Source organism: Arvicanthis niloticus, chromosome 27, assembly GCF_011762505.2.
Source record: "Arvicanthis niloticus isolate mArvNil1 chromosome 27, mArvNil1.pat.X, whole genome shotgun sequence".
Taxonomy (NCBI): Eukaryota; Metazoa; Chordata; class Mammalia; order Rodentia; family Muridae; genus Arvicanthis; species Arvicanthis niloticus.
Window position 1 is genome coordinate 20170961 of NC_133435.1, and position 24234 is coordinate 20195194.

The 24234-nt window shown below is 42.7% G+C and overlaps 3 long non-coding RNA genes across 7 annotated transcripts; 2 read left to right on the forward strand and 1 right to left on the reverse strand.

Annotated features, from left to right (window-relative positions):
* Positions 1-1886: 1886 nt before the first annotated feature.
* On the reverse strand, positions 1887-8520 carry LOC143439785 (uncharacterized). 5 transcript variants are annotated; one of them, XR_013107821.1, is made up of 3 exons: positions 7606-8520; positions 5095-7255; positions 1887-2778 (listed from the first exon to the last, which is right to left on the reverse strand). It is a non-coding gene; the product is annotated as an uncharacterized LOC143439785 (long non-coding RNA). The 5 variants fall into 5 exon arrangements; XR_013107824.1 differs by lacking the exon at positions 7606-8520 and having other exon boundaries at positions 5095-5245; positions 5616-7302; XR_013107823.1 differs by lacking the exon at positions 7606-8520 and having other exon boundaries at positions 5616-7302.
* On the forward strand, positions 7684-12361 carry LOC143439786 (uncharacterized). Its single transcript, XR_013107825.1, has 2 exons — positions 7684-9019; positions 11860-12361. It is a non-coding gene; the product is annotated as an uncharacterized LOC143439786 (long non-coding RNA).
* Positions 12362-22119: 9758 nt separating this feature from the next.
* LOC143439587 (uncharacterized) lies at positions 22120-24012 on the forward strand. The gene is made up of 2 exons (XR_013107739.1): positions 22120-23483; positions 23574-24012. It is a non-coding gene; the product is annotated as an uncharacterized LOC143439587 (long non-coding RNA).
* Positions 24013-24234: the final 222 nt, after the last annotated feature.

The following is a 24234-nucleotide window of genomic DNA, read 5'->3' on the forward strand; positions in this document are numbered from 1 at the left end:
CGAGGCAGGGTTTCTCTGTGTAGCCCTGGCTGTCCTGGAACTCACTCTGTAGACCAGGCTGGCCTTGAACTCAGAAATCTGCCTGCCTCTGCCTCCCAAGTGCTGGGATTAAAGGTGTGCACCACCATTGCCCAACATTTTTGAGACTTTTAAAGACAGTTGAAAATCATATGTGTGTGTGTGTGCGTGTGTGTGTGTGTGTGTGTGTGTGGATGTACATGCATCGGTAGCTAGTACCAGGCACTTTCCTTAATCATCCTCTCCCTTATTTTTGAAAGACAGGCTCTCTTCACTGAACCCAGGACTTTCTGGTTTGCCTCGTGAACTCCGGGGGCTCACCTTGAGGCCACCTCCAAATGCTGAGGTTAGAGATGAACACTGCAGAACCCAGGTTTTATGTGGGTGCTGGAAATCCAAGTTTGGATCCTCATGCTTACCCAGCAAGCACTTTACCCACGGAGCTACCTCCATGATACTAAGGAATATTTTTGTGTGTGCAGGGTTAAAAATGAGGGAAGATGAAGGGAGCTTCTGAAAGGAAAAGGTGGCTCTTACTCTAGGGTCTTGTGTGACTTCCTGGTTGATTGAGAGTCAGGACTTGAACACATCAAATAAAGAAAAACAAGCCTCAGAGATGGGACGTTTTCCTAAAAACATCCCAGACAAGGATGTTAAAAACAACAAAGAAAAGATGGCCAGGGGGAGGACGTTTGTAAACCAGGCTTCGCTGCGTTAGAACTCCCTCTCACCCCTAATGGAAACAAGCATCGCACAAAAGCACTTGTGAGAGGGCGTTCCTTAAGATAAGAAAAACAAGTAGCCAACTCGGTATTGTTTTTCTCAATTTAAAAACTTATTTAAAATTTAAGCCTTTATACCTTGTTCTAGGATGGCACTGGCGCCATTGTCAGTCACAGGCTCAGATGTACCAAATTCAATTACTCTTCCCACTGTATCTGGAGCCTTTAGATGTAATTACTGTTGTGTTTTGAGAAGGGGGGGGAGAAGGGGCAGAGGGGGAGTGGGGGTGCATGTTTGGTAGAGTTGCAGTTTGGTGCAGGGGAGGGGGTGCCTCTGGGGGCCCATGTTGAGGCATTCCTTCCCTCTGAGGGACCAGCCATATGATGGTATAGTGTAGAATAGAGTTTATTTAGGGCACTGGGAGGGGAGTTAATGGAATATAGACAGAGAAAGCGAGGGAGGGAGGGGAGAGAGAGAGAAAGAGAGAGAAAGAAAGAGAGAGAGAGAGAAGAAGAGAGAGAGAGAGAGACAGAGAGAGAGACAGAGAAGAGGAATAGAGGCTGGCCATGAGCATGTGGAGAGAGAGGGGGAGGGGAATGAAGAGGATGAGGGAGCAGGGGCAAGAGGAGAAGAGAAGAGAGCAAGAGAGGGAGGAAGAGCAAGCAGCCCCTTTTGTAGTGAGTCAGGCACACCTGGCTGTTGCCAGGTAACTGTGGGGCGGAGCCCAGACAGCATGCCATAATAATTGCCATCTCTGTACTAGTCAAACTAAGCCATAGAGGTTGGCTTTATACTGCTTTATAACCAGCTACACAATCATAGTAGGTGATAACAAAAAGTGTTTCGACTTGCGTTACATGCCACCAAGAAGAACAGTAACTGGCATTCATCAGTGAAGGGACAGACTTGATAGTGAGGTGAGAGCAAGCAGACAAGAGTGAAGCTTCCTTCTTCCATGTCCTTATGTAGGCTTCCAGCAGAAGACGTGGTTCAGATTAGAGGTGGGCCTTCCCACTTCAGGTTAAGCAAAAATCCCTCACAGGCATGCCTCTCTGCCCCGGCCCACGGGGATTCGATGAGACCTTAGGGAAGGGGGTGAACAAATGAAAGGACAAGAGACACAAAGAATGAGAGCAAGTCTGAGGTTCTGATCAAGCTCTGAAACTTTAATTTTGGGGGCAGGTTATAAAGACACAGCAAACCGGGAAGTTTGGGCGAGGGTCATTGCTTAGGGCTATCCTACTATGGCCTTATTGCCCTAGACCATCCCACTGTCATAACCAGTTCCAAGGAAATGCCAGACGTTCTTTAAGTTCCTGGGACCTGAGACCTGTGAACGTCCTTTCTTAACCTTGTACTGACTAGACTTTCTAAGACGGCAGGTAATTTCCTGAGTTTGGCTCCCGGCACCTCTCCATTTTTGGTTTTAGTTAATTGCAGATGTAAACAAATTGACCACCAAGAATAGCCATGGCACCAGGGACTGACTGGTCCCAGTTGGCATCCTTCACCTCTCTAGCAGCCGACTGAGCTGTTGCCTAGGGTTTTCTTGGCTCTGTTCCAGGGATCTTCCATTCGGCAGTTTTGAGCAGGTTAGTGCTGGCCCCAAGGGTGATGGTCTCAGCTTTGTGGACACAGCAGAACAAGGCCTGGTGCCCAGGTGCTTGGGATCTTGTGTTTCTGTTTTTCCTATTTGTTTGCTAATGTCTCCAGACCCAGATGCAGAAGGGAGAGCAGTAGAATTCTTCTTTTGGTGGGAAGACTTACATCACCAGGGAGAAAGGAAGGCTGGAGGACATTTAGTTCATTTGCTGTAGGGTGCTAGGCTGAGGTGAAGGCTGTAGGTTAGACAGGATGTCAGGAAAAGGTGTTGAGAAGAAGAGTGGGGAGGAAGATCACATTTTTTTTTCTTGTCACAGCTCTTCCTGTGTCCGTCCACTTATTGGTACAAGTGAATTGCATAGTCTAAAGCTCACTCAGGAGGGGATGTTTTTTTGATCAGGCAGATCCAGAAACCAAAGTCAGCTCCAGAGACTGCTGGGGAAGGAAAAACTGATTTAAAAAAACAAGAACATGTGTGTCAAGGACAGATACCGTGATGATATTTCAAAATGTTGTGTACAACGCAGCCTCAGAAGTTACTTTATTTCAGCCAAGGTAATCAAGAGGTGTCTGGAAGCAAGAGCTCATAAAATTGTACAGAAGGAGTTTGAGAAAAGCCAGAGGCGATGTTTGAAACTGCAACCACACACTGACGAAAAGGTATCACGTCTTACAACAGTTCTTTTCATCAGCTGTGTTCAGAGAACAAAGGAACAACATCCGTGGCCTATTTTATTACATTTGTGACTGAACTGTGCTGGCTGGGACTTTAACGAGATGATTAATGACCCAAGCAGGGCATTATTTCAGACACGGAAGGATGAGAGGCTGACACAAGGCTGCTACTTCCAGTGAGCTCATCTCTCCAGAGACTGAATGAAGACAGCAAGTGCAGCCAAGGGAAATGTACCTCATTCTCAAACCTCCTTCCCCTCTCCCCTCTCCCCTCTCCCCTCTCCCCTCTCCCCTCTCCCCTCTCCCCTCTCCCCTCTCCCCTCTCCCTCTCCCCTCTCCCCTCTCCCCTCTCCCCTCTCCCCTCTCCCCTCTCCCCTCTCCCCTCTCCCCTCTCCCCTCTCCCCTCTCCCCTCTCCCTTCTCTTTCTCCAGTCTCTCCTCTGTCTCTTTTTTTCCTCTCCTCTTCTTGGCTTCAGATGCCATGGTCCCAACTTTCTCTAGTAATGTGAGGTCAGTAGTGTCTACCTCTCAGACTACTGAGCAGTCTACCTTAAACCTGTGACCTGGACTTTCTCTCTCCCTAGGCTCATTTAACATTTATATCTCCTTTGTTTGCCTGACGTTGAAAACAGTTTTAGCTTTAAATAACACTTAACTTCAAAAAATTTCAAAGGCCCTATTCCTTTACCTTTAGAAACTTTTAACATATTTAACATATTTGCTACATCATACTTTTTTTTGCATAAATGTAAACACACATATACATGTCAATCCTCCACTCACAAAGGCACACATATACCCATCTCTCTTTCACACACACACACACACACACACACACACACACACACACACAAACACCCACCACACTCATGCAATTTTGTTCATCTTAGGAACTGCTTGAGAATATCTTGTAATATTATTCCCTGTGACCTCTTTGTACTGTATTGAATATTCCTAAAAATGGGTATTCCTCCATAGTTCCCTAGTGCATAGTTGTCAAATGTGGACAGTATGGAAACAATACTTTTATTCTGTGTTCCGTCATGTGTCATGGCAGTCAGGCTACCAAAGCTGGATATAGTTCCCTTCTAATGCAGGACCCAGGGAGGATCCTACACTGTGATTTTGATGCGTTGTGTCTCATTGTGCTTGAATCCAAAGCTGGAAGATTTTTTACTTCTGTGTTTGTTTTTATCTGCCATGACACTGACACCTTCAAAGGACACAGGATGGCTCTTTTATGGCTTTTAAGGACATAAGTGGCTTACCACTTTGTCTACTGTTTCCCAGCGATTAGATTTGCCTGCCTTCCTACATAATACATCAGTAACACATCCCTTGTAGAGCACCATGTCTCAGGCATGGTGTCTGTCTGATGTTTAATGGCAATGTTCCTTTGTTACAGTAGATAGCAATTAATGCAGAGACCCACAGCCAGTCAAATCACAGAGAAACAGAAACTGTGTATAGAGAGCTCAGCTCTAAATGGGACATTTACATTACACCCTGTCTTAGTTAGGGTTCTATTGTTGTGAACAGAAACCATGACCAAGACAACTTTTATAAGGACAACTTTTAATTGGGGCTGGCTTGCAGGTTCAGAGGTTTGGAGGTTCAGTTCATTGTCATCAAGGTGGGAACATAGTGGCATCCAGGCAGGCATGGTGCAGGAGGAGCTGAGAGTTCTACATCTTCATCTGAAGGCTGCTAGCAGAATACTGACTTCCAGGCAGCTAGGACAAGGGTCTTAAAACCCACACTCACAATGACACACCTACTCCATCAAGGCCACACCTACACCAACAGGGCCACACCTTCTCATAGTGCCACTCCTTGGGCCAGACATATACCAACCATTATGGACCCTCATGTCTCAAAGCTCAGAGATCATCAAGGAAGAGGAGATTGAAAAGGTTGTAAGAGCAAGAGATGGTGGTCACCTGTAGCAAAGTATCTGTTGGATATTACAGGGCCAGTGCATAAACCCACAGTTGTTGTTCTGTGACTTCATGCACAAGACCTGCACAAGGTCAGATGGCCTAAATCCCAGCATAGACAGGAATTTTTGATGTCTCACCCCTTGCCAGAAAGATACTAGCAGTTGATGGCTCCTGGGGAGCAGAAAGGTATGCTTTCTTTAGGGGTTCCCTCTGCCAGGCTACCCATGCTCCAGTAAAGGATAGTCCTCGATGCACTCATGCATGGTCAGCAGTAACGGATTCAGTGAGCTTAAAAAACAAACACATGAAGTTGGAGGGTGTAGGGGATGGATCGGAAGAGAGGGAATAGGGGAGTGAATTTGATCAAAGTGTATTATATAACATCCTCAACTGAAAAAAAAAAATTGAGAGAGTGAAAGACCTGCTTCTTAAATGAGCACTCTGAAGACCAGAGCCTCAGCTATATTAACAGCAGAAAACCTAGTTTTTGGCTACCTACATGGTCTTAAGACTTAGCAGTAAAGAATGGAGCAACACAAAACAGAAAGAAGGAGGGTAAACTTTACAAACAGGCTGCATTAGTCAGGGTTCTCTAGAGTTACAAAACTTACAGGACGAATCTTTACATATAGAAAGGGGATTTATTAGAATGACTTACAGGCTGTGGTCCAGCTCACCCAACAAAAAGTTGTCCAGTAGTTGCTCAGTTCCCAAGCTGATGTCTCAGCTGGTCTTCACTATGCACTGGAATCCAGAAGTGGGCTCCACTGCCAGTGAAGGAAGGGACTTGCTAGCAAGGTGAGAGCAAGCAGGCAAAGACGAACAGTTTCCTTCTTCTGTGTCCTTTACAAATGCTTCCAGTAGAAGGTGGGGCTCAGATCAGAGGTGTGCCTCCCAGCTCAAAATATCTAAAGTTGTGTCTTCTTACTGTACAGATTTAGATTGGAAGTAAGCATTTTCTCTTCAAAGTAAGTCAAAATCCATCACAGATGTGCCCTTCATTTTAGAGTTTTGGTTAATTCCAGATGTAGTCAGGTTGACAACAAAGAGCAGCCATCACAGACACCAAGATTCAGGCCTTACATCTTCCCCATAGATTACAATTGCAATGCCAGGCAGGCCAGACAAAGTCACCCAGCTATACAGGTGAAAGAGTTCTCATGTTCTTCCTAGCTATAAACAAAGAACTATTTATATATTCTTAATAATCTAATAATCTCATCTGCTTCCCCTGTCACTCCTATTGGTAGACAGTTTTAGAATCAGATCTTTAGATCTTCCTGGTAGAAATATGTTTAGTTACAAGCCTTGTAAACACTGGAACTCATAGACTTAACTGCTATCCTCATTCTGTCTCTCTGTTTACAGTCAATCAAACTGAGTGACTGAGTGTACTTACAAAGTTAAACCCCTGAATCCATCCAGCTTCTGTGGTCATGACCCTTCTGGTTCTCCTCATTATCCCCGACCCCACCACTGAACTATCACTATCAAGTTTTATCACTCTCAGTTTGTTTATCCAGGACAAACCATAAGGACAGCACACTCCCACTTAAACCAGTTACATACTCAGCTCTTGATCTTATTCCAGAGGAGCAATCATTGGAGAGTCACCCATTGACTTCTTCACTTACTTCTGTGTCTGAGTCCCCATGCTCCCCAAACAACTACTGTTAGCCACAACAGCCAGAGCTGTAAGAGACAGGATGGCAGAGTGATACCTTTGCTCAGTTCTTAGCTGTGGGATGAACTTGGGCAAAGGTACTTGATGTTTTTTGAGTGTTATTATGTGGAGGTGATATCTTCTTGTAGCATGTCATGAAAATCAAGTAAGAATTTCTATAGCACATGGTGATGGTAGTGCATGCCAATGAATATGGCAGTTGCTAGGTTAAAAACACAATTGTAACAATGATATGGAAATTCTGGCTGAAACATAGCATCCTCACTTGGGCCCACAGGGCAACCAAATGCTGGATGAAGGCCTTATATCTCCATCTCCATTTTGCTTTGACTGAAGGCACAGGATAAGTCACTGTCCTTCACTTCTCTTGAGTCACCTTGTGTCTTAGTTAGGGTTTTACTGCTGTGAACAGACACCATGATCAAGGCAACTCTTGTAAGGACAACATATATTTGGGGCTGACTTACAGGTTCAGAGGTTCAGAGGTTCAGAGGTTCAGTCCATTATCATCAAGGCAGGACCACGGCAGCATCCAGGCAGGCATGGTGCAGGAGGAGCTGAGAATTCTACATTTTCATCTCAAGGCTGCCAGTAAAATACTGGCTCCCAGGCAGCTAGGACAAGGGTATTAAAGCTCACGCCCACAAGGCTACTCCTACTCCAACAAAGTCACACCTCCCAACAGTGCCACTCCCTGGGCCAAGCATATATAAACCATCACACCTTGGATCCCAGGAACATCTGGGCCTCATGGGATAGTATTGTTGTGGGAGGTATTAAATGAATTGCAAGGTTCCCTGCGCTATGGCTCACACAGGCGGGCCACATGGCACCAGAGCTCCAAAATCTCTCCACCCAGCTTGCTAAGTTCCCTCTAGTTGGCACTACCTTGTCAGCCCCATGCTTCAAAACCCCCATAGCCTTTGTGGTGCACATCAGGCAAACCCATGCTTTGCTGCCATACCTTTCTCTCTTGAACTCAGTTGAGTCACTGTGAGAAGAAAAACACCACACAAACTTAGTTCAGAAACAATGGTAACTCAGTCTCTGGGTGCAACAACTAGAATGCTAATCTTGTAAGTCATATTAAATCTAAATCCTCTGGTGGCGAATCCTGGCAGATTCATCATATAAGCCAGGAGACACTAGTTGCTACATCTTGCCCTATTGATATCCAGTCTGAAAAAAGATCCCCTCTCCCTCCTGCTTCCTCTCTTCCTCTATCCAACCTGGAAGACCTGTCTACTCACCCAGTGGTTGGCTCCTTTATTCATCAGGGAATGGTTCACAAGAAGTCACCTGAGTATATGACTCATTCCTCCTTTGCAGCCCCTCCCAGGAGAGTGGAATTAGCATTAGCTACAAACAGCACGAGACCCATCCACAACATAGTATCTCTCCTGAGAGCACTTATCCAAGAAGATAAGGCCACGCCCTGGACCTGAACTAACAGTCTGGTAGAAACCATATTGATTCCTGTATGCAATGGTAAAATATAGAAGTCTTCGGATTTCCTTCTAGAACCAGAAATGAAGCAAGGATTGACCAGACCATACCTGGGTGAAGACTTTTTAAGTATGCAGACCTCCGTACTTCCCTTTTAATTCTTTTTTTTACTTAAACTCATGTAGGTACCCTGAGGAAGGCCGTGGGGTTACCTGACACTTTGTGTGTTCCTCCTTCCAACGTGGCCACTCTACGTATGTCTCATGTCTCTGCTTCACACTGTTATATTTCTCTATTTCTGTAAGTTGCATAAAGGGGGCAGGTTTGGCAGCTTTGAGTGATCAGGTGGCCACGGACCCTAACATGGGAAGATGAAATGTATTTGAATTACAGAGAACTTGATTCTCAACTAAAATCCAATAAATAATTTCTAATATTCTTATAATGTTTGTATGGGATGATAACATTACACAATAGCTTCTTTTTAAATCATTACTAATTTATTCATAGTATTAGTGTGAAGTTTGTGGCTTGGCATTTTTGTACCACCCGTTGTGTCCTTGTGTAGCCTCAGAGCATCGGCAGACATGGAGTGTAGTCTGCACCGGCTCATTCATGTTCTTGCTCATCTGCTATCCACTTAGTTTCTGTACTGTTCAAACAAATAAATCAATTTACTGAACAATTTTTAAAAGAAGAGTCATAACCATATGTAATATCTCTCTAAAAAGAGTCAACTGACCTAAAACGCATGATTTTGTGAACAAAAATCAAAGTGAAAAGAGCCATCAAGGATTCTGAAAAAAAAAAAAAGAAGCTTAAAGAAATAAACACGACAATCAATCAACACAATCAACACAAAGGATCCTTTGGAAAGGAACAATTTCTGTCTGACAGAGTCTCCTCTTTTGACACAGGGCGCTGCTGGAGAGGTAGGAGGCATGACAGGGACACAATTTAAATGTTGTGACAGCTTTGTCAAGGGAGTGAATGGCTTCAGGCATTCGCACATGTTAACCCTACTGTAACAGCTACAATTCTTGCATTGCTGAAAACCAAGAAGCAGCTCTTTGTATCTCTGAGTATCACAGCCTGAAACAAAAAGTCAAGTTTAAAGCTCTGCTAGGTAGCTGTGATTTGTCTTAATATTCCTGCTTTTATTTTCATTAGGAATAACCTAGGGCCCTCTAATAGTTTCTCTGAGGCCCCCTGTGTACACTTTCAACACCTTCTAGTAGGACGAGCAATTTCATGGTGAGTTGTGGCTGTGAAAGTTTAGCGTGAAGTTTTACTAGGTGAGGAGTCCATGCTTAGCAGATATTTCTGGCCTCTTCTCTTCTCTTCTCTTCTCTTCTCTTCTCTTCTCTTCTCTTCTCTTCTCTTCTCTTCTCTTCTCTTCTCTTCTCCTCTCCTCTCCTCTCCTCTCCTCTCCTCTCCTCTCCTCTCTCTCTCTCTCTCTCTCTCTCTCTCTCTTTCTTTCTTTCTTTCTTTCTTTCTTTCTTTCTTTCTTTCTTTTATTAAAACATTGCTTGTAGAGAGAGATAAGCCAACCAATTATAGATGTCACATTGCTACAACAGGGCATAGTATTTGGAAAAGGGTGGGTGGGAGGAGTTCTCATTGTCTCCTTTTGTCTGATCATCTGATCTTCCTTCTGTACCCCACCCCTTTGTCAACACCCCTCTTAGCCTGTCCTCTCTAGAGGGGGATGGAAGAGCGGGAGGACGGAGGCGCTGGCTGAAGGGATACAGTGCTTCTTTCTGCAGACAGGATTTATGTTGGGATGATGACTGTTTGAAATGAAATCCATAGCACTAGATTTAAAGCAGCATTAAATAATGTCAACCCATGATTCATAATCACACCACTGTGCTAGATGCTTGAGACCTGCAGCAATGCCTACAGGCTCTGTCTCCCCACACGTGAATTAGACAGGTGTCTACCACTCAGAAGAGAAAAAGGTCTGTCTTGTAACATTAAATTGCTAAGATATTATTTGTGTGTAAGCAATTTCACCATTACATCATTTAAGATAAGCTTTGTCCTTAAAACATTTTACCGTGAAGGAAAATGAAAATGTCTCTCAGAGTTTGGTCTCGAAGGCGCTGGAGTGTCTCCTCCTTTGACTTCCCTGTTGTTCCTTCTGTGGTTTTCCTTTAGAATTGGTAAAAAAAAAAACCCCATGACTGGGCTGCACTTGACTTTAAATAGCAGAGAGAAATAACTCAGTGCTGCCAAGTTAGGGAAATCAAGCAGCCAGGAGCCGAACGCCGCCGCTGCTTCTCTGTCAGATTGGCAGTTCTGACAGATGGCTACATGGGGTTAATTTGGATTTCTTGCCTTCTGAAAATCCTAAGGCAACTGCTCTCTTGGGTGCCCGTTTCTAGCTTTATATCTCTGTCTCCAGTGACATAGACAAAGTGGCTGCTCAGCCTTAAAAACAAGTAAATCTTCTTAAGCACTTCTCCCACCAGAGAGACTTCCGAAGGTTCATTATGTGCCACAGCCAGGGCCAATTCACACAATGGGAGAGGGACAGACCAAAATCTTTCAACGGAGGCTAAGTAGGAGGTAAAGCCAAGTGGGATTAAGGGGCTAGATATAGTAAAAAAACCAAAACCAAAACCAGACTGTTAGAGTGTAGGAAATATCATAATAATTATTAAAAGGCTAGATTTTTTTCCCACTTTTGTGGTTAAAAAAACTTGGATTAAAATCTATTTCTAATAAATTCAAAGAAATTGAAATCCAGTTTCTTCTATAGAAATTAGGTTTTAAAGCTGGTGGGTACAATTTATCTAATCTATCATCTATCTATCTATCTATCTATCTATCTATCTATCTATCATCTATCTACTTAGTGGGTGAGTGAGCGTGTGTGTGTGTGTACACGTGCGCGTGCATGGGTTAGAGGGACAGCTTCTGGAAGACAGTTTTTGTTGGCATTTAGTCTAGGCTCCGCCCCACAGGTACCTGGTAACAGCCAGGTGTGCCTGACCCACATAAAAGGGCTGTTTGCCCCCTCCTCTCTCTCTTGCTCTCCTGCTCTTGCTCCTGCTCCTCCTGTCTCCCCACTTCTCTTCCCCCTTTCTCCCCACGTGCTCATAGCCGGCCTCTACTCCTCTACTCTTCTCGTGTGTCTCTGTCTCTCTGTCTCTCTCTGTCTCTCTCTCCATTTCTCTGTCTCTACTACCCTCTCAACTACCCTCCTCATGCCCTGAATAAACTATTCTATACTATACCATCGTGTGGCTGGTCCCTCAGAGGGGGAAGGGATGCTCCTGCATGGGCCCACAGAAGCACCCCCTTGCCCCATATCTCTGGTCTCTTATCTTTTTATAAAACACGACAGTTTTGTCCTTCTACCTCTGTCCTACTTTCTACTCAGGGATTGAACTCAGGTCTTCCTTCAGTCTCTGTGCTAAGAACCCTGACTGTTTCACTAATCTTAATTTTTAATTATTTATTGTTTTCATTTCATGTCAGAGTGGAAGGGGGGGGTGTTCACAAAGATTCTCACAAAGATTATCTCCGAATCTGAGCTGATCACATATTATTCACGTTTTGTACAGCGTTGCTAGTCGGGCTTCTTTGACCTGCTTGTGCTTGTGTGTGGGTACCGTGCTGGTCAGTAACTGGCCTTTCTGAAAACTTTCTAGCTTGGTAAATTGGACCGAGAGGAACATGGTAGGTTGGTCAAAGCAATGATTAAGAGAGAAAATAAGCATTCTTAGAAAATAGTGAAGTGTCTGATCCATGCAAATATTTTCAGTGTGCTTTCCCAGGAATAATATAGAAGAGATTGCTGGATAATGATTGGGAATACCCTGCAATCGGAAGACAGCTACTAAGTCTCCAGTTATGGATCTCCAAGGCAACATTTCCTCCTGGAAACGCTGGCAAATTAGTGCATTTTGTTTTTAAAAATAGTACCTTTATTTCAACATTATGGAGTTAACCTAAAGAATTTCACTTATTGTATATACAAGCCATTGTAACACTAATTCATTGTCACAGATTGCTTTCAACAATCTTTGAAATTTTCTTTATTAACTAGAAGAATAACCAAGCATGGGTGTATAGGTGCTTCGTTTATCTCAAGTAACTGGATGCCTCTGCTCTGCCAAGCACATTCAAAGATGAATGAAACTGAGGTCCAGATGGAAATATGTATGTGACATACCATAAAGTTAAGAAGATAAAGTGACCAAATGCTAGGTGCTATATATTATCCCATTTGTACATAATAAAGTGATGTACGTTATGCATAGAAACATGTATGACAATATTTTGTGTTTGTTTTGAATTTGTAACAATTCTTCTGTTTCGGCTTCTCCTAGGCACTAGATTACAGGTGTGGGCCATCACATCTGGCTGAGAACAAAGTTGGTATGTCCTTGGGAAATTCCTTTAAATAATAATAATAATAATAATAATAATAATAATAATAATAATAGAGTAATAATAACGATTATATGTATGGGTGTTTTGCCTGTATGTTTGTCTGTACACCACATGCATACTTGATGCCTGCAGAGGCCAGAAGAGGGTGTTTGATCCCCTGGAGGTGAGGTTACAAGTAGTTATAAACCACATGCTCTGCAAGAGGAACCAGTATTCTCCAGGCCTTCTGAGGTCATACATATAAGTCCTTGGCTCTCTCTGACCTCAGTGGTAGCAACAGGTTGAATCAGAACCTAGAGAAGCCATTGGATTTCCAGGATGACACCACTTAGATAGTCCTTACTGGTGATCTAGAATTGGGACAGGAAAGACTAGTGAACTGAGTAGTTTACTGGAGGTGGGAGTTGTGGGGATGGGGATGTCTATGAGAAAACCAGACAAAGGATGGAGGGTCCAAGTGAACACCCCCAAACTTGGGAGACCGTTACTCAAGTCTTGGGAAGTCACGACCACCCACAAACTCCAAGACACCGTACCTGGATGCAATCAGCAGAGGTTTATTAGGGAAGAGAGCTGGCAGCCTGCGGTCAAACTGTACACTCCTGCAGGAGTAGAGTTTGACAAAGCCAGTCAGTCTGAGGAGGGTTTTTAAGGGGTAAACCACAAACCAGGGGCGTGAGAAGGGGGGTGAGGGGTTGTCAAGGATACATAACATAAAAATAGTGGAACATTTCAGAGGAACCCACTCCAAATGATTTAGAGCCATGTGAAAATCACTCTGCGCACTCATTCTTCTCAAAAAATGTGGTTTTACCATGTCACTGTGCCCTACCCTGTCATTACCAACTATTTCAGGTTGACTATTTCTCACTTGTCATAGCCCCACCTAGATGACTTGTATCTTTTTCTGTGGTCAGGAATGTGTCTTCTTGCTTTGGGCCTTTCCCACCCTGAGGCTTGAGGAATGTAAATCTAGCAAGTGTCCTCTGATTCAGGGATAATACCCTCCACCCGGAATGTGTCACGGGGCAGTGACAGTAAAGGCCTGAAGTCTTACATCCAATTCCGCATTCTGGAACCTGCACTCTTTCTGCTCAGGTCTAAGGGGAAAGAAAAAGCCTGAATATATTCCACAAAATGGTCTTTATAATTTTTCACTCTACACAAGGAAGATTAGTTCCTGTTTTGTCCCAGTTCTAAGATGGAGCTGTACAAATCAGACTGTCTCGTCTGTCTTTGAGATCTTTGATCTGCATCTATATTTTCTTAAAACAAACAACCCACTGTATACTCAATTTAGTATGAATGGAATTCTCAGTAATTCAGACATCTTTATTGCATATCAAGCAAGACACAGACATACAGATAGACACACATAGACACATATACAGATACACACCCTTACACACACACAGACACAAACATACAGACACACAGACACACACACAGACATACAGTTATATACACATAGACACTCATATAGATACACACACATAGACACACATACAGATACACACCCATACACATAGAGACACAAACACAAATACACATAGACACACATACAGATACACACCCATACACACAGAGACACAAACACAAGTACACATAGACACACATACAGATACACAGACATAAACATACATAGAGACACAGACATACAGATATACACACATAGACACACATACAGATACACACCCATACATACACAGACACAAACACAGATACACATAGACACACAAATACACAGACACAAGCATACACACAGACACATATACACATATAGACACAGATATACACACATAGTCATACACAGATATAAACAGGTACACACGCATACATACACAGAGATTCACATGAACACATACACACACATTCCTTAATATATAACATATAATATAACACATTAATGTAATTTTCTCAGTCTGTATAATGTTACTTATATGTAAACCTTGCACTGTACTTGCACTGTATTTCTAGTGTTTGGCTTTAACTTTTTTCTTTTCTTTTCTTCTTTTTTTTTTTTTTTTAGTTTAAAAATTAAAAAAACCCATTCATTGAATAAAATGTCACTCATCCTGGATTCTCACAAATAGCCAAGCGAGCACACCACTAATAATCAACCCCCATGTAAGTGTAGACTTCACAATAAGAAGCATAAATACTATACCAGTGTAAAAAATTACAGAAGACACACTCTTAGTCTATTGAAAAAAGGTATTTAAAAAAAAAAAAAAGATAAAAGGTATTTAAAGGAGCTAAAATAGCAAGTTCTTGTTAAGATGTTTGTACTTTTCTTAGAAAGGGACTGTTTAAAACAGGAAATCTCTAACTTGGAATGTACATTAATTTAAAGACTAGACAAGATGAAATAATGTTAGAATTTGATATATTATATACTCAGTCTCCTGTACTGTAACTCAGTTTAGGATACATAATATGCTTATTAGGACAATTGGTTTATTTCTGACAAATGGCGGGACGCTGCCCTGACATTTCCTCAAGAACTGCAACAGACTTTCTAAACCCTAATGAACAAATGTCTGTCATTTTAGCCAAAGGCTAAGTTCTTGATACTTTTGGTTTTTACATATTTCATTTACAATTTTAGTTCTTTAACTGTAGTCTTGATTTCACATTAGAGAGGTGCTCAGAAATCACCTGGATTCATCTTTATTAAAAAACGAAAACAAAACATAGCAGATTCATTAGAGTAATTACAGAATAATTTCTCCTGTAGGCAAAAAGCATCTTGTAGGCATTTTAATCAAGCCAGCTGCATCCTAGCATGCACACCCCTGGTGTGTGTGTCCCCTGTGTGTGGGCAAATGTGCTTTATTTTGTTTTTCCAGAATCTATTTTATAGTTCATGTGATAAGAAAGATAGCATGGTATGTGGGCTATAAAAATGTTCACATAATCAGTGTCTACTTAAATTATAACTGTGTGTCTACTTTTCAAACATAAGCTCAAGAATAACATATAGTTATATATAATTTAAAAGTAATGTGAGGGATCTTTTATTGAGAGAAGGAGTTACCAAAATGGTGGCAGTTTTCAATAAATTAAGTTGTGAAACTCTAGGTTTAGGAGAGAAATGAGGTAAGTGGAATACTTAAAAAATAAAATATCTTCCCAACAACAATTTCTCCACAATATCACATCTTAATAGTTTCATAAATGCTAAATATTTTAATTATTAATTTGCAATAAGATGCAGTATGTGTCTGAGTAAGAATGGACTACGTAGCTGACTTTGCTTGGCTGTGGTCTGCTCACAGACAGTCAGCTCTAGCCTCTTTCCACCCCCACATTGTCTGTTCCTCGCTATGGTGATGGAGACAGAACCCAAGCCCTGTGTTCACAAGCCATGTGTTCTACTACTGTGGGGCAACCCCAAACCCATGTCACCTGATTTTTGCCTTGTTTAATTTTGGCATTCTTTAATGATGGTTTTCATGTTGCCTTTAACCTCTCTTGTATGGTTCTAAAAAAAAAAAAAAAAAAAAAAAAAAAAAAAAAAAAAAAAACAAGAAACACTTCCTAAATTTTAGGACTAAAAAGAAGTTTTCCCTTCCTCTAGGTAAAGTTATTCCTTTATTTGATACTCCTTGCTCTTTTATACCAGACAGACAGTTATGAATCCTTTTGACTGCAAAGATAGAATAAAGAAAGAACAAGATACTGAATGGGAGAAAAGGAAGAAAACCTAGGCGGTGAAATGGTATAAGGCAAAAAGATTTTCATGAAGCAGGAGAATGTCTAAGTACTTTGGAGTCAGCAAAGGGACTAGAAACATGGAGATAGATAACAGCGAAGTAGCAAGACTGTAAGACGAACATCCAGCCACTCATTCTAGTTAAACCAAACAATTTCATGCCTAAGAGGTGGAATTCTCATAGAGAATGGTAATGTTGGAATCTCTATTCAGACTTGAGAATAGCAAGACCTTGTACCGGAAAAATATTCTAGAATTCCTATTTTCCCCCTAAACACAATTTTCTGGGACAGGAAATGACATCAAGTTCATGTTTCATAACAAACCTAATTAAAATTATTTTAGAATAAAAATGGGATGCATCTTCATTAAGAAGCCAGATGCCTTATTAAATAGGATTTCCTCTGCTTGCCTGCCTTATATTAAGGGCAGATTTTAAACAAGAGCAGCTTCTGTGAGATGTGATTATACCCCTTGTGTGACTTTCATGGTCACGAGGCTGCAGTAAAAAATCGAGGCCCCGAGAAAGCTATAGAACAGTGTTGGTGTTTTGTGCGGAGGCTGCTTAATGCTCAGCTCAGGCTTCTGCTTCTTTTGGTTTTCCAGAGCTTTATGTTGTCAAGATTACAGCAGACTGATGGGTGAATCCATTTTGTTCCTGCTGCAATATTTAGAAAAACCCTCTCCTTGCCTTAACCAAAGCCATCAAACATTTCTTTGGTGGAAAATTTACTTGTTTTTTTAAATTTGAAATTTTGTCTGTTTCTTAATCTTTTCTTTTTCTCTCCTTCCTCCCTCTCCCCCTCCCCTCTTCTCTCCTTCCCTTCCCTCTCTCCTTCCCTTCCCTCTCTCCTTTCTCTCCCCTTCCCCTCGCCTCTCCCCTTCTCCCTCTCCTTCTCCTTTTCCCTCTTTCTCTAAAATTTTATTTGAGATGGGGTTTCTCTATGTAGCTCTGGTTGTCCTAGAACTCTCTCTGTAGAGGAAGCTGGCCTTGAACTCAGAGATCCATCTGCCTCTGCCTCTCTAGTGCTGGGATCAAAGGTGTGCAACACCACTGCCCGGCTTTGCTCCTCATTCCTCTAGAACGTTCCAGAGTGACATAGAATAACCTCTACCCGAGACTTGAGGATCAGTTTCCTCTGTCAAGTTGTGCTGCCTCTGGTGAGAGAGTGGCACTTAGCATCGCCTCTCTGCCACCTAGGCTGGACTGTGTTAGAAATTATTGTTAATTGGAGAATCTTGGCAATAAAGAATTGCCTGGTAAGGTCAAGTTCATTTCGGAGCTCTGTGTATTAACCCTGGGGAGACCCACAGGATGCTTGTCCACCATTCCTTATCTCAGGGCAGCTGGGTCCTGTCTGGATGCTGGCCCTGGTGAGGAGTTCCTGACTTGTCAGATATACATTCCACCTTGTTGGGTTGTTAGGTTGTTCTTTATTAGACTGTGCTGGTGGGCCCTATGGCTTCCATTTACTGATTGTAACTCTGATGGTGATACACGGAAACTTCCTATTCTGTTTCCTCTCTAACAAGCCTTTTGTATCTGGAGGCAGCTGCTGGCTCCTCTTAGTCTTTTCTCCTGGTTCCTTTATGTGTGCTTCACACTGAGTCCTCTGACAGGCCTAATCAATAGGAGATTCTGATTCTCCTACAAGCAGAAAGTGGCTCCGGCTAAGGTTCTCATTTTGATTTTTCCCCTCATTTCATCAGGACATTCTGAAAATAAAATTCTCCTTCAAGTATTTAAATATCTCGCTTTCCATCTAAAAGAAGTCTCTCAAAATTTATTTTTTGAAACATTTCAAGTTGCAAACAAGTATCTGTGTCTCTACTGTATTATCTTAGTTTGGGTTTTACTGCTGTGAACAGATGCCGTGACCAATGCAGAGCTTATAAAGGACACCATTTAATTGGGGCTGGCTTACAGGTTCAGAGGTTTAGTCCATTATCATCAAGGTGGGGGCATGGCAGTGTCCAGGCAGGCATAGTGCAGAAGGAACTGAGAGTTCTACATCTTCATCTTAAGGCTGCTAGAAGAATACTGGCTTCCAGGCAGCTAGGCTGAGGACTTTAAGACCCTCACCCACAGTAACACACCTACTCCAACAGGGCCATACCTTCTAATACTGACACTTCCTGGGCTGAGCATATATAAACTATCACATATATATTGAAACTCTGGATCCAGGTTTTTATTAAAGTCTTTATTAGACTATTTGAAAGGGGAGCTGGGAAATGGATATCCTGGTGGGGAAAAGGTGATTTTCATCAGGTCTGTAAGCACCTTGATTTTCCCATCCAGACAGTGTCCAAGCTTGCTCCTTTTAGTATAACTGTAGCCATTTTGTATCTAGTCTCCATTTTGCTTATAAGGTGAAATTAAGTTCAGGTTCTCAGACTCCACTTCCCAGAAGTAATTATCCACAGCTGATACTGAAGAATGCGAATAGCACGCCAGAAAGTTATGGTTGAATTTCTTACGATGTTCTGTTATCTCAATGTTCTGAAATTCCCTTGTTTACCACTCGTCCACCACCCTTCTTACCTCATTCAGGATTTATCAGCTTAAAGGTTGGCTGATAATACTGTCTAGTAAGCCAACTGTTCCCCTTCTTGCTTTTTAAACATTCAAACCTGGTTTTTCCTATTAAAAAACATCTTGCTTTCAGGACAAACTGGTACCATTAGGCTCCCAAGTCCTTTTTGAGGTCCTGAACGTTCAGTCTTGGGGTGTGCATTAAATAAACTATTCTTGTGTAACTGAGATGGGTGTTCATATGGTTTGTGTGTCAGTTCCTGAACCCCAACAGAGAGAAGTGAAAAGTCCAGGAAGAGCCAGGTATGAAGAGTGGGGTTAAAGGCTAGATGTAGGTTAGGGAATACTTCACCCCACTGTCCGAATATTACTGGGAGCTTCTGTAAGGGAGACATGTTGGCTCTAGTAAAGAGGCCTGGGAGAAGGGGAGAGGCTAAACCAATTTAGAATAATTCCTCAGCTCAGCTTGTCATTTGGGGGAGGGCAGCAAGAATAAAGAACCTGAAGCATAGTGTTCCATGGGACTCAGAAGAAGATGAACAATTCAGCGCAGGGTTGATAACAGAAGGCTGTTGTACACTGGCTTTCTGGAAGGTTTGGGGAGAACAGTGTGACTCTGGAACTTAGAAACCAGATGATAAATATAATTATGTGTAGTAGTACTTTCTTGATTTGTGGCTTATTCTTTGGATAAGCAGTGGGAGAAGTGCTATTAACTCTTGGTGACTCTGTAGGTCCCCGGTCTCTTGGGAAATCTGTCTCCACCTGCAACATCCTTCTAAAACCTGACTTTAAATCGGCCCCGTTCTTTGAGTGACTGAAGTTCTAGATTTACATCCAGATAGGAAGCCAGACACTGATTTTAAAATGTTTTACAAAACATGGGAGATTAAAAAAAAAAAACAAAAATTATTCAGCCCCTCGCTGAGAATTTGTTACATGTGCACGGTATCATTGATCGTTTCCACCCCGGGGTCCTCTGGGACACCTCAAGTCCACCTTCCAGTTTCATGTCCTCATCTTTTTTTTTCCCTTTGTGATCTAGAGTCCACTTTATGCTGCCTGTGTGCACTTGGATGTTGGGCTATCCAATAGTGCATGGCCTGACTGTCCGTTCCTCAGCAGCTATCAGCTGCCAATAGCTCTCAGTTAGGGTTGTGGCCTGGCTAATCTCTAATAGAACCTACTGGATCTTGTTGAGGTCTTGTATATTCCGATTCTGTGTGTCCTCGAGTGAAATGTCTAAAGGGTGTTCTTTTTCAAGAGTCTCCAGACCTCTGGCTTTTAATATTTTGCCCCCCCTTTCTGATACTCCCTGAGCCTTGAAGGAAGGGGTGGTATACACTTCCCACTTGGCCACGAGCGCACCAAAGCCACCTACTAGCCACCTACTTTCTGGACTTTGTCTGTGTGTGAGTCTCTGTTGTCTAACCACAGTAAGAAGCATTGGACAGGAGGTCTGAGAGTTGCATTAACCTGTGGGCATCAGGATGTGTTTAGAAAGCAATGCGATGCTACCACATACATTTGGCAAAACTAACAGCAGTAGATTCTCTTATGAAGTATCTGACCTCCCCAGCCACTAGTTTTTGGCTAGGTTTTTTTTTTTTTTATCAGGTATGCATTCCTTCCTGTATAGAAGACCTTAAATACAACCAGAATGCAGTTTGTTACCCCCCATAACATTTATACCATATGGTACTGTGGGAATATCTTCCCAGGTGGGTAGTTGGAAGGATTCACAGGCAGGTAAGACTGTTGACAGCTTTTTGTAGTACAAACAATTTAAGCTTATCCCTGACTAGTTTAACAAATAAATGAGACTCAGACTATGATTATTTTGTTTGGCTTTGACAATTCCTGGGGGGGGGGGTCACTCCTATTTACTTTTCTAAGTGCAGGCTTGGCTACCTTTCCATCAGTGTACCTCAGACACTTGCTGTTTTTCCTTGTTATGCTTATGGTTCCTCTCCCCTCATGGTAGACTCTTCCTCCTCTACCATTCCTCACAGGTCATGCATAGGATACAAAGGACAACACCAGCTTGAGCGCACCAAAGCCATGTTTTTGTTTTTGTTTTTTGTTTTCTGCTACCTGCTCCTCTCTATGAATAAAAGAATCAGAAACACCAGATGTAGGGAGACAAAGGCACAGGATCAGGTAACAGGGTTGGAAGTTGGTACTTTGGGTAACAAATGGATGAAGATGATAAACACAATAAAGACCTTTTGGACTTTATTTCGAACAGCTCAAAAGGGATGGATCCAGAGGAAATTGACATCTTGCCAGTTATAATTATTGCACCATTAAGCTTCCCTCTTGTCTTAATAAGCATTTTAGTTTGCTGTGTCTTTTCAGTACACGGGGCCTCAGAAAACATTTCACAAGCCTTAGAAAAAGGATTAAAATATCTTACAAAACAGAATGAAAACAATGTCAGAGCATTAGAGGGGAGAGAACTGAATGTTATACATCAGAATATGGAGAGTGTCCGGACGTCTGAGAAACAGGAAAAGGAAAAGAATAAAATGTGGAAACAGATGTTATAAAAAAAAAACCATTTAGAGACATTAATGAACAAAATTGTGGAGGAAGAAGGTTTAGGAGGAAGGAGAAGCCGCCATGGGTTAGGTGAGTCATAAGAACATGGCATGAGACTGGATGATTGGAGTTAAGAGCAGCCCAGATGAAACATAGTAGTAAGTAACAATTCGGGGTCATCAATAGGAAGGTAGATTCTAGTAGCATAGAGGGTAGATATCTGCCCAGCTCCTGTCCCATTTAAGGCTTATTGTAAATATAAAGGCTGAGTGTGTCTTTTATCCAGGAACTAAAGGGTTAGGGGCGAGATAGAAACTCCAGTTCTTTCTAGAACTTTCTACAACAGGCTTCTCCCTCCCATTAACCTGCACAGAACCTTCTGGCACTAAGAAAGCTAGTTAGCAGGGTAGGTGCTTCCAGCTTGGATCCAGCATCCAGATGTGTGGTATCTTCAGCAAAGAAAAAAAAATCTAAAGCAAAATAGACTAGAGCTGTTGTGCTTAGTAGGCAGCAAGAACCCTTAAGATCATATCGTGGGAGAGAAAGAAGCTTTTTAAAATGGTTAATAAACTTTACTTAGTATCAAAAAACTTGCACATAAATAAAAATATCACACATCCAAATTAATCAGATCCAAAAGGAAAAAAGAAGATTTTAATGGAAATAATACTTTTGCATTTTAGATCTGAGAGTATGAAACAGATTTGATCAATCAATATTTTAGTTTGTAAACCAACAGCTTTTAGCATTCTTCTTGGAGAAGATTGTTGGGCAGTGGCCTGTGAGAGGCAGCTGGGTACCTGGTCAAACAGGCCTTGAACCCCGGAGACCCTCAGGGATGATAGGAGTTTGGCCTTGCTCCTGGGCCCCTGGCTCCTTTCACAGAGCTACAACCCCTCCCAAAGAAAGGTTCGTGGCCATCAGTCATGTAGCACAGGCACATGGGCGTGACTACAGGCTACAGAGCCTCAAGACAGATCTCCATATTCATGAGATACCTAAAGGCCAGAGGGCGTAGCCAATTAAGCATTCCTTCCCAGACCCTCCTCCTTGCAAAAGGTATTTAACTTCAGGCTTGTCCTGAGAATACTGGGGTATAACTTTGTTCATTTTCTGCCATGACAATACATATCTTAAGACCATGGACTATCTCTTTTTTCTTTGGGGCCTGCTGTGGGGAACTATGGAGAAGGTCTTCAACTAAAGAGCCGCCTTCTAATCTCCCGCCGCCAACCTCTCTACGTTCCAGCCAAGGAGACCCAGCCAAGTGAGTTGCCACGACCAAGAGTCTCATCCTTGCTGGACACAGCCGGAGCTCATCTTTCCCACTCGCCCCTTTGGCTGCAGGTCGATCCAGCCTGTACGTCCCCAGTGTCTCTGCCTTTCTGTGTTCTCTTAGTGGCGCCTAAGAGCCCAAGGGCCTGAGACCAGTTGGTTCCTGGCTACCTCCTGGCCCAGGGACCCCAGACTGTGTTCCTTCACCCCTGGAGTGGATCCCTGTGTATTCTCACAGCCCGATGTCCATCCAGTGCCAGCATGGAGTGAAGATAGTCAAATTCTTGTGCCTCTGCCTCTCTGAGCTGTGGCCCCAGCCCCTTGGGGTGGCAGACGTGAGACCCACAATTCAACCCACAGGACCCACACCCATGAGCACACTGCAGACCAACAGACGATAGGACAACTTGCTTCAGGACAAAGAGAATTAATGTCAAGTTGGAAATTATATACCTGGTGGCATGCATTCAGCTTACTATGATGTGTGAAATTCTAGAACAGTGGTGTGCCGTCGAAGTGTTCAGAGCTGTGGCTGGAAGCAGGATTTTTTGGATGCATTTCCAACCCTAAAAAAGAAAGTCACTCAGACTCGAATGCCAGGGGTGCCTGAAGAACAGAGGCAGAGATAAATGAAAATTTTCAATTATTCTAAAAACAACCCTTCTCATCTTCGGATATAAATTATTATACTACTTTTTCCAAATTGACCCTGTACTCAGAAGATTCCAGTTAAGACAAATCCTAAGTGTTAACAAATAGTATTTACCCCAGGCTTTGACATTTGTGGTTTGTGGAAGAGTTGTGCCAAAGTGGTGAACTTTGGAGTGTTGGATGACAGTCTGGAATCCTTGACTCACAGCACTGTAAACTTAGGGACAGACTTACAGGCGTTGTGCTGACATTTCCTTCAGCTCTACCCTCTGCTGTAAGTTTATATGCTAAGAGATACTATTTGTGCTTGTACTGTTTTCAGACTGGATTTGACTTGGTTTATTCTCTCTTGTTGCTATTACAGATTGCTACAAACTTGTTGGGGGCCGACTTTTAGCAGAAAGCAGCTATCAGCTTTGCAGCCATCTTGAGCCATATACCCTGACATGAGGCTTGGATTACAATAGCCTACAACAGCTGAGCACACTCCGATAATCTTGGTGTAGATACCTTGGGTGTGTGAGATTAAAGGTGTGTGAGATTAAAGGTGTGTAACTTAAGAGTGTGACTTAGAAGTGTAGAGATCAGATTTAGAGACAAGACCTAAGGGCATGATTAAAGGTGTGACCAAAAGGCATGGCTTAGAAGTGAGACATATAAAAGGCAGAGGCAGACAGAAGAGAGATGAGAGAATCAGACACTTAGAGGAAATATACTCTTTAGGGAGACTCTTTAGAGAGTACAGCTAGACTTGGGACTTGGACTAGGAAGAGAGACTGAAGAATAAATGGGATTGAATCACACTCTGTCTGGTCTCCATTCTTCGAGTCCGTCCTCACTCTCTCTCTTGCTGAACCCCAACCTGCGGACCAGAGCGGCAGCTTGGGCCGGGATACAGTGGCCGCCAAACTTGGGGCAGCCCGGGCCTCAACATTTTGCTTGGGCCTCGACACAAACTCAGAGGCCTCAAATAACACATTGTTACTGCAGTCTGTGGATTAAGGCAGGTGCTCTGCTCTGGGTTT